General features: G+C 44.5%; 1 protein-coding gene across 2 annotated transcripts in view; it reads left to right on the top strand.

The window, feature by feature from the left end:
- PPP2R3A (protein phosphatase 2 regulatory subunit B''alpha) overlaps nt 1–10556 on the top strand; it is a 226071-nt gene that overhangs the window by 32950 nt on the left and 182565 nt on the right. The window contains exon 3 of one of the 2 annotated variants that reach the window (XM_045287446.1): nt 5238–5296. The exons of the other annotated variant lie outside the window; for it this stretch is intronic. The gene's annotated coding sequence lies outside the window, so the exon portion shown is untranslated. The remainder of the gene's footprint in view (nt 1–5237; nt 5297–10556) is intronic. 2 annotated transcript variants of the gene reach the window in all.

Raw genomic sequence — 10556 nt, 5'->3', positions numbered from 1 at the left:
TGGCGATGGCGGGAGGGTGGAGGGAAGGAGAGGGAGAAAGGGGGAACAGAGGACAAGGTCTACATGTGGCCTCCTCCCTGGGAGACGGACAGCGGAGAAGTGGGTGAGGGAGGCGTGGGATGAGGTAAGATATGATAAAATAATAATAAATTATAAATTTGAGGGGGAAGGGGGGAGGGAGGGAGAAAAATGAGCTGACACCAGGGGGCTCAAGTGGAAAGTGGGTGTCGTAAGATTGATGAAGTCAACATACGTACTAAAGTGCTGGACACAAATGACGTATGTACAGATTGTGATGAGTTGTATGAGCCCCTAATAAAATGATTATTTAAAAAAAAGAATAGAGAGTCCAGAAATAAGCTTGTATGTATGGTCACCTGGTTTTCAACAGAGGCACCAATGTAATTCAACGGCAGCAGGATAGTCTTTTCAGCAGATGGTACTGGATGATCTTCAAACTCACTTTCATAACATATCATCCATAAATCTGAGCATAAAACTACAAAAAAAACCCCTAAAAAACAGAACCTCGAGAAAAATCTTCATGAACTTGGGATAGCAAAGATTCTGTTAAGACAGGATGCAAATATATTAATACATTAACAATAAAAGAAAAAGTGATTATAGGCAGTCCTCGGGTTATGAATGAGAGCCATTCTTGTGTCTTTTAAGAATATCAATGTCAGGAACAGGTGCATATGGTTCTTGTTTAGTCTTACTTTAGCATAGGAAAAGAATGGAAACCTTTTCAATGATTTAAAAGATGCATGTGGAGAAAGTGAAGGTAATTGTGGTTGAAAATTTTATTGCGAGTAGTGTTGGTTCAATAGTTTCACAGTAAGGGTAAATTTGCACAAACATAAATGAAGTTTGGGCTGAAACCTTCCTGCCCTGCTCATAAAACCAGCACCTCCCTCAAAGATGGCACCCCACGGTGCAGCAGCGAAGAGGTGCGGCTCTCACAGTTCTGCTAATAATCAACGTCTCATGCATCAGGTTCTTCAAAGGGCTCACCAAGCCTTTTCTGAGTTTTCTAACTGAGGCTTTGACCTGTAACTTTTCCCATCGTTACCATAATGAAGTGCCCAGATTGTGAAAAATCAGGTCTGTACCTGTTTTACTTCCTTGGCCATGGCAGAATAAGTTGAAATTGGTTTCAAGTCTTTTCTGCCTAGTCTGTCTTACTTTGAACTCCACTGAAACTGGTTCAGCATCGTAGGAACACACAGCCCCTTCTGACAGATGGGTGACGGCTGTGCATGAGGTGCACTGGAAGGCGAGAATGCTACTACTAAGCCACCACTGCCCCAAAGGAAAACTACTGGATAGCTAAAACACAAAGTGTTGATCAATAGAACAACAAATGAGTATCAGGATCATTATATTCATTTTTTTTAAAGCCAGTAAAAATAGTGCACGTATGATTCAATCTATTTGAAATTCAGTGATTGCCGTAGGAAGGAGCCCTGGTATTAAAACTGTCAAGACATTTATCTGCTAACCCAAAATGGCTCTGCTAGAGAAAATATGGTCATCTGCTTTAGTAACAATTTACAGTTATGTAACCTTGCTTTCCTATTTGGTCATTGAGTCGTTAGCAGTAGGTTAGTGGATTGGGGGCTATGGAAGATGTCTGCTGCTAAGGTCAAGAGAATCCTTCCTTTAGGGGTGATAAGCATGATCTCTCTATGGTAGCAGTAAACTCACCATATATGCAACTGTTTATATTAACCAAATTGTGCACTTTGAATATATACAGGTATTAGACCCTAATAACACTAAGTGCCACAGTTTGATTGTTGAAACTCGTAGATTCCCAATCTTATTTTGCTTACCCCACCCCCTTTCCAGAAAAAAAGCTACTCAGTGCTCCCGTGACAATTAAAATCTTGGGTATTGTCACTCATAATCTAGGATAAAGTATAGGGATCTGCTTTTGCAGCTCCGCCTGGATTGGGCCAGTAGGCAGTATTGCCCACTTTAGGAAGCACTACTTAAGCTTTATAGTACACTTAAAAAAAAAAAAGAAAAAGCAAGAAATATGAGTCTTCTTACTATGTCCTTTGAGGTTGTTCTATTTAGTGCCCCTTGTTCCTTCTAAGTGAGGATCAAATTTTTCTGTTTCTTTAAAAAAAAAAAACAGTTGAATTTTTATATTGAGTTGTTTACAGGTTGCTGTGGTTAATAATGACATCTTTTATGACTTAACATTTAAACCCTCTAGTCCAGTGGTTCTCAACCTTCCTAATGCTGCCACCCTTTAATACAGTTCCTCATGTTGTTCCCCCAACCATAAAATTATTTTCATTACTACTTCATAACTGTAATTTTGCTACTGTTATGAATTGGGCAACCCCTGTGAAAAGGTCATTTGACCCCCAAAGGGGTCGTGACCCACAGGTTGAGAACTGCTGCAAGTCTAGTCCATTGTGATAGTTAGGTTTTCTGTGCCAACATGACTCCTGTAGGAACAGGTGGGCAAAGTTTAGCCTATCAGTCAGGTCGCAGCTTGATTGGAGGGCGAATGAGATAAATGTTATCTGAGGCATGTCTCTTCTCTTTCTTCCTGGAGGTAGCTACACATGCTCTCTGCTTCACCTTCCTGTTGGCTCGCCACTGTGAGCCACACCGATGGCAGCCATGCATTCACTGTCATTGTAGATAATGACTTCTTGATACAAAGCTCTCTCTTACACATAAATGAGTGTCCTTGTATTTGTTTCTCCAGTCAACCTGGCTTAAAACAGCCATAAACACAACAGGTCATCATTTCTTTCAGTAATGTTTTATAGTTTTCAGTTACATTTATTTCTAGAGATTTTATGCCTTTGTGTTCTTGTAAATGAAATTTGTGTGTTGACTTTGTACACCAGAACTCATGCCATCTCTGACTGTGAGTAGTTTTACTTTCTCCCTTTCTGATTTGGATACCTTTCTTTCCTGTTGTTGCCTAATCCTTTTGGCTAGAACTTCCAGTACAATATTTAATAACATTGATGAAACATGCATTTTTATTGTATGTGAACGAAGGACTTGAGGAGAAACTGTGGGCAACATGTGTCAATTAGTGGGCCTCACTGTAAGGTGACGGCGTGGCTTCATGAGTTTATATTTCTCCAGAAAAGTGGAGGCAGGATTTCTGGCAGCTTAGACTTGGGCTGGGAAAAGGAAGCTGATAGCCTCATTATTCAGTATGTTGGCTTTTCCCTCAATATTTCCAGTCCTTTAGTATGCCTTACTTATTTCATATGTGTTGGGGTTGGTGTTTTTCTGGTTCAGTTTTTTTCACCCATCACATTTCCTGTCTTCTGACGAAGTATAACTGTCCTTTTTAAACCTTCAGCCATCTCCCTGTATCAGTCCTCTGCCCTTCCCCCTGTGGTGTGGTCCTTGCTACCTCCACACCAGGCTCTGGGTTCTGCAGGGTGAGTTGACATGCTTGCCATCGGTCTCCCTTCCTCTTCTGTTCTGCTAAGTCTTTTATCTTCTTCTGGTTTCTGTCTTCAACTCTAGTGATTTGGGGCTCCAGATATCTTCTAGGTTCTTTGAAGATGCTGTTTACATACTGTTAGATCTCTCGGGGGAAAGATGTACCTTGGTCCTTGGCTCCGCGAGAGAAAGAATTCACACCGAAGCCTGGTTTGTGATCTCAGTGAGTTTATAGAGAATAGTAGCAGCTTCAGGTTCCACAGTAAATGGAACACAAGCCAGACAGAATCCGCAGCACAGTTGTGGGCCTGCAGCCTGGCCACTCCAGACTGCAGCCCAGCTTATTACATTGTGTAGCAGCTGCTGGGAAAGAGTGTGCCAGAGCAAAACTTCTGGTTTTTCAGGGGCCCTGTTAGGTCAACAATACTGCTTGACCCTATTGGCTGAATCAAATTCACCTGGCTTAGATGGGCCAATCTAGGTGTAACGCCCACCTAGGTGTACCACCCCTTCCTGGCCAGAAGCTCGAACCTCTGAGCATGCATAATGGACGTCCCAGGCCCTATGCTAGCTACCTAACATTTCCCCTCTGAAGAGATATGGACCCAAATCTTTGGGGTACTGGGTGACGACATCTCTAGCTACTTCCTGCTGACAAAAGGGGCGAAGTGGGGTTTGGGGTACATACCCTTCCTACTCTGTTGGAAGGGGTTGTCCATTCAGGGCCCAGGATGGATAGGTTGAGGTGGTCCAGGAGATGGTCCTGGAGCTGGCACACTTGATTCAGAGGCCTTGGTAACCTGAGAACTTTAGGAAAAACAGACAAACAGGTGAACAGTTTAAGTGAGGCAAGGGTAAGATTGTGAGATGGCAGTGCCCTTAAAGTTAGGTTAGTGTCACAGGAAATAAATAAAAATCTTAGGACTAACAAGCATGAGTGTTGATTCAATTTAAACACAGGAACAGGGGTAAAAGCATTCACAATTTTCCCTAGGAGGGTACAGGGGTTTGGCACTACTGGGTGCAGTGGGATCACTGCTTTATTTATTATCCTGAGGCCTTGGACCAGCTGATAAGACCCATCTTTCTTTTTTTTCCCCCCCAATCTTTCTTTTTAACTGGTAATATGGGGGTGTTTCAGGGCGAGTTAACAGGGACCAAAAGTCCGTGTTGGAGGAACTTACTAATAAGGGGTTGTAACCCTTTGATGGCCTCAGGCTTCAAAGGATTCTGTCACTGATGGGGAAACTGGGTAGGATCTTTCAGGAAAGTCTTTACAGGGGTAGCATACTTCGCTTTGCAGGAGACTCTTGTGTCCCAAACTTCAGGGGTTATGGCTTGTTTCCACAGTTCCTGTGGGGGAATCTGTGGCTCCTCCACTGTGAGAAGCATTTGGAAAGCTGTAGGACAGGCATCTTCAAACTACAGCCTGCAGGCCACATGCAGCCCACTGAGGACATTTATTCAGCCCGCCGGGTGTTTTTGACCCATTTGGTTTTTTAACTTCAAAATAAGATATGTGCAGTGTGCATAGGAATTTGTTCATAGTTTTTTGTTTTTTTTTAAACTATAGTCCGGCCCTCCAACAGGTCTGAGGGACAGTGAACTGGTCCCCTGTTAAAAAAGTTTGAGGACCCCTTCTGTAGAGAGATGAGGATGAGGCCCTATGACTACACAGGTGTGTAGTTTGGGCAGTATATCTCGGCCTAGGAGAGGAACTGGACATTCAGGGATTACTAGGAAGCTATGAGAAAAATAGAAGTTATCTCATAGGTATCTGAGAGGTTCAGTAAAATTTTTAATTACAGGTTTTCCTGACACTCCCTGGATGGAGCAGGTGCGGGGTGCCAGGAGTCCAGGGAAGGAGGTAAGGACAGAATAAGTGGCCCCAGTATCTAAAAGGAAATTTACTGACCTACCTGCCACATCAGTGTTCACCCTAGGCTCCAGACCAGTATCAGTTATCTCTTGCTGCTGGGCCATCTGGACCGGACTCCTTCCATCCTCCTCTGTTATCAGCTGCACATTGCCCTGTGGGCACCCTTCCTCCAGGTTTTTGGTCTTAGGAAAGAGGCTAGCCCAGTGGCTTGCAATGGAAACATGGTGTTCGTGAGGCTTGTTCCGGTTAGGGCAGTTCCTAGCCCAATGACCAGTCACCGTCAAATGTAGCAGTTGGTAAATGGTTCAAAGGTCTGAGAAACCTGGGAGGCATTCGACAGGCGTCACTTATTAAGTGCAGCCAATACCTGGGCATGCTGGATGTCCCTTCTCTCCTTCTCCCAGGCCCGAACCTCCCCTTCCTGCTCCCTGTTGTAAAAGGCTATATTAGCACAAGCAACCATCTTCTCTAGGGTAGCTCCTTCAAATTTCTGCACTAGTTTTTGGAGCTTCTTACGAATGTTCGGTGCAGCTTGTATGAGAAACTTATCCCTGATTAAGACTTGCCCCTCATAGGATTCTATATCTATTGCAGTATGATTCTTCAGGGCCTCCTTTAGCCACACTAAAAAGCTTACAGGAGACTCTGTAAGTCCCTGGTGAGTCGCTGTCACTTAGGCATGATTAATGGCCTTTTGCCTACCTGACTTTAGTCCATTTGTGATGCACACCAGGAAATATTCCCATGCCCACTTGTCCTGAGGCTCACTGTGATTCCAAGCAGGGTCAGTTAAAGGTACAGCTGTTTCCCCTACAGGGTACTTTTCATTCATCACATGTAACTCCTCTGCAAACTTCCTAGCACCTTTGAGCACTCGTTCTTTCTCAAAGACTCTCATAGTCTGTCCCAGTATGACCATTACATCCTTCCAGGTTAAATCATAGGCTAGGGTGAGGTGCTGGAAGTGTTCTATGTACTGTGCAGGTTTGTTAGCATAACTGCCTAAGTCATTTTTAATTTGCCTGAGTTCAATTAGAGTAAAGGCTAGTAAATTGCCTGGGGAACAAATTCCACTGCTGCTTCTACTACGGGTAGAATGTTCATGGCTGTTTTAGGGCTAGGGGAATCGTTGCCCCTAAATCCAGGGTCCCTTAGGGAATCCTGGGTGCGCTGGGAACAAAGGTCTTTACTGCTCCTCAAAAGGAAAAATGCCCTAACATATGGGATCTCTGCCCACTTCCCCATCGTTCCACAAAAATGTTCTAGCCGGGTCAGGGTTGGAAGGGAAAGTGTACCATTGGCTGGCCATGATTCTCCTTTCTCTAAAAGATATTGTGGCCAAGTAGAGTTGCAAAACGAAATCAGCTTCTCTGTCCAACCTCTCTGATCAAGTCTGTCCCAATTACACAGGGTATATCTGAGGGGGCAATTCCTGGGTATCGAGCTGCTAAGTATCATCTAGAAAACACAAAACAAGGAGGCTATTGAGAGCTTGATGCCTCAAGGTCAGTAACCGCAGCTTCAGCGTGCACCTCTGGGGTGCCGTGAATCTGAGGCCTCAGGCAGGTGCCCCCACCTGAGGGAAGGAGTCAAAGACCAGTCGCTGCAGCCGATGTTAGCTCCGACCATTGTTAGACCACAAGCTAGGAGGGCCACTGCTTAGTGTGGCCCCATGGCCGTCAAAAATGCCTGCCGACAGGAGCAGACTCTCAAATCTCTGAAAGGAAGGGATGTCTATCTGGCAGCTTGGGGAACCTTTAGGGAAATTGGAATTTCTGGCTGGAACATCTTGGCAATGGAGCTGTCCCCAAAAGTGCCGGAAGCAGCATGACTGAAAGGCGAAAGTTAACAGTTACTCAGGCTAGGCTTCTGAATGTCTTTGGCCTAGGCCTGGGCAATGGAAAACTAGCTGGTAGCAAGGAACAAACCCACACTAGTAGAACACTAAAGCAGTTTGTTTGAAAAAATCAGGAGAAAGCTAAAGGGAATGGAGGGGAAATGGAAACATTTGGTTCCCGGGACTAGGCAGGGATAACTCCCGGACCTAAGCGACCAACTACCTCGGCACTACCCCTCCATGTGTTTGGAGCGGTGGGTGCTATCTTGGCCAGAGTCACGTGCTCTGTTGCCCCGCAGCCAAAATGGCAGACACCCACACCCGGTGGCATCATCCTGCCAGGGAACGGAGAGTCACGTGGTTGGGAAAATGGCAGACGCAGCTTGCAGCCTAGGCAAAAGTCAGCATGGGGCCAGCCACCAGAGCCAGAGTCCTGCAGAACCAACAGGTTTTATGCGGGCGCACCCAGCCATCTAGCTGGCGGAAGCACAAAGCAGACCGCTGAGCCTCAAAAAGGCTTTGGGAATCGAAATCCTCCCACCCTGCAGGGAACAGTGTCCCAGCACCCTCCCAGAAATCCAGACTGGGGAAGGCATGCAAGTTCCTGGGAAGCAGGCACAGAAAGGCAGCCGTAAAATTCCGTATACCAGGAAGAGCAGGTGAAAAGGTGGACACAAAAGGATGGGGCTGCGACAATACATTACGAGTGTCCCCATGAGTCGTTTCGGGGAGCCATCCACCTCCACCGTGTTGCGGGAGGAGTTCAGCCTGGCTTCCTTTCCAGCTATGCACCGTCTCCCGAGGGTGGAGAAGTGAAAAAGAGTCCAAAAGGTGCCCAAAACCCCTAAGACCAGGATGTGAGGGTGCTCACCACGAAAGTATCTGGAGCCGGCTTATCTTATATATATCCGACTCACGGCACCAAATTATGTTAGATCTTTCGGGGGAGAGATATGCCTCAGTCCTTGGCTCCGTGTGAGAAAGAATTCACACCGAAACCTGGTTTTCTAATCCCAGTGAGTTTATAGAGAATAGTAGCAGTTTCAGGTTCTACAGTAAGTGGAACACAAGCCAGACAGAGTCCGCGGCACAGTTGTGGGACTGCAGCCTGACTGTTCTGGACCGCAGCCCAGCTTGGTACATTGTGTAGCAGCCGCTGGGAAAGAGTGTGCCAATACTGGTCGACCCTATTGGCTGAATCAAATTCACCTGGCTTAGATGGGCCAATCCAGGTGTAACGCTCACCTAGGTGTACCACCCCTTCCTGGCCAGAAGCTCGAACCTCTGAGCATCCGTGATGGACGCCCCGTCCCTATGCTAGCTACCTAACAAAACCTGTTGCTGCTTCTCATTCTTTAGGGGGAACTTCAAAGGGGAAGAGGCAGAAAAGCTCTTTACTACCTTCAAACTGCAAAACTCATACCCAACTTTTTTGTTTTTTAAATCATTTTATTGGGGGCTCTTACAGCTGTTATCAAAATCCATATATCTATTGTGTCAAGCACATTTGTACATATGTTGCTATCATCATTTTCAAAACATTTTCTTTCTACTTGAGCCCTTAGTATCAGCTCATTTCCTCCCGTTCCCACCTTCCCTCCCTCATGAACCCTTGATAATTTATTAAAAAAATTTTTTTCATGTCTTACACCAACCGCTGTCTTTCTTCACCCATTTTTCTGTCTGTCCCCTTGTGGGGGGTGGTTTATATGTAGATCATTGTGATTGGTTCCCCTTTCTTTCCTACGTGCCCCTTACCCTCCTGGTGTTGCTACTCTCATTATTGGTCCTGAGGGGTTTATCTGTCCTGGATTCCCTGTGTTGTGAGCTCTTATCTGTACCAGTGTACATTGCTTTGGTCTAGCCGGATTTGTAAGGTAGAGTTGGGTTCAAGATAGTGGGGGAGCATACCCAACATTGTCAGCTTCAGCAATACCAAATTCCTTATAATTCTCCAAGCACACAGTTCCTCTTCTTGCTAAGTCTTTTTGTCTGCCACCTCTATACCTTTGTTTCACAAAAAAGTAATCAGTTCATCTGGTATTTGCCAGATAGCAGTTACCATGGAGAAACAACAGGAAATACACTGGAAAAATTTAGAGTAATCGTAATCTGCTTAAAGTAGAAATGATATTAAATGCTCAGCAAATATTGTTTGAGTGAGCATTGAAGTTGATTGTTAATTAGTTGGCCAGAATTTGAGAAAACAGATTCTAATGCTTTTGCAGGGTTGAGGGAAACAGGAGAGACAAAAGCAGCAGGCACCATGCCCCAAGACATGAGCTGGAATAAATACAAACATTTAAAAATGCACCACAATATCCCAAGGATCAGTTTGTGTTGCTTCTCTCTTCATTATGACAAACACATCAGAATTCTGCTTGGCCACTAGGGACTATAAGATGTATTACCATTTCAGTGATGCTAAAATGTCAACAACAAAAAATGTGTTTTAGAGTAGAAATTCATGTCATCCTGGACTTAGAACTTTCTCCAGACTTTTTTTTTTTTAAGTTAAATAGTGCCGTCTTATGGAAGTTTTCAGGGAATTTTTTCCTTTACATTTCTTTTGCCTAAAGTTAGCAGAGGCAATTTTGTCTTTGTCAACCTTTAAAACATACCTGGCAAAAAATAGATAAATAAATAAATAAATAAAATACACCTGGTTAAAAATTAGGCCTTTTACATCTCACATGCTCTGTTTCAATCGGCACACATATCCAATGGAAAATTCACTGGCTTTCTGAACAATTAAGACTCAAAGCTTATTGCACAAGTAGGTGTCATCCTAGGAGGACATGTGAAGTAAACTGCTCAAAGACTTTTCCCACCTTTCCTCTCAGCACTATCTAATCATATCACTTCATGCTTCTCCTGGGAGTGCTTATCTCATGTACACATCCCATTAGTGTCTTTCCTCCTTTCTCTGCTGGGAACGTTTCCACTCCTGGTTGAGGTTAAATCCTTAACCAGGACTTTGACTCCTACCTCCTTAGGGCCATTCTCTTCTGGCCATCATTTACAGCAATACTTTCCTTAAGAGTCCTTGGGTGGCACAAATAGGTTAAGTGCTTGACTGCTGACTATCCCAGTCTCCCCACAGCGCTTCACAAGAAAGGCCTGGTGATCTACTTCTGAATGATCAGTCACTGAAAACCCAGTGGAGCACAGTTATAGCACACGAGGTCTCCACTAGCCTTGAGTCAGAATCAACTTGTGTTAGCTCAGGTAGACTAGAGAAACAAATTCATAGACACTTGTGTGTAAGAAAGAGCTTTATAAAAAAAGCACAATTAAAGCTGATGGTGCCTGGCTATCAAAAGATATAGTGTCTGGGGTCTTAAAAGCTTGAAGGTAAACAAGCAGCCCTCTAGTTCAGAAGCAACAAAGCCCACATGTAACAACATATCA

This window comes from Echinops telfairi, unplaced genomic scaffold (assembly GCF_000313985.2).
Source record: "Echinops telfairi isolate 266 unplaced genomic scaffold, ASM31398v2 ScPeMD7_16;HRSCAF=60, whole genome shotgun sequence".
Lineage (NCBI taxonomy): Eukaryota > Metazoa > Chordata > Mammalia > Afrosoricida > Tenrecidae > Echinops > Echinops telfairi.
The sequence above is the reverse complement of the archived record's forward strand: the minus strand, read 5'-3'. Positions and strand labels throughout refer to the sequence as shown.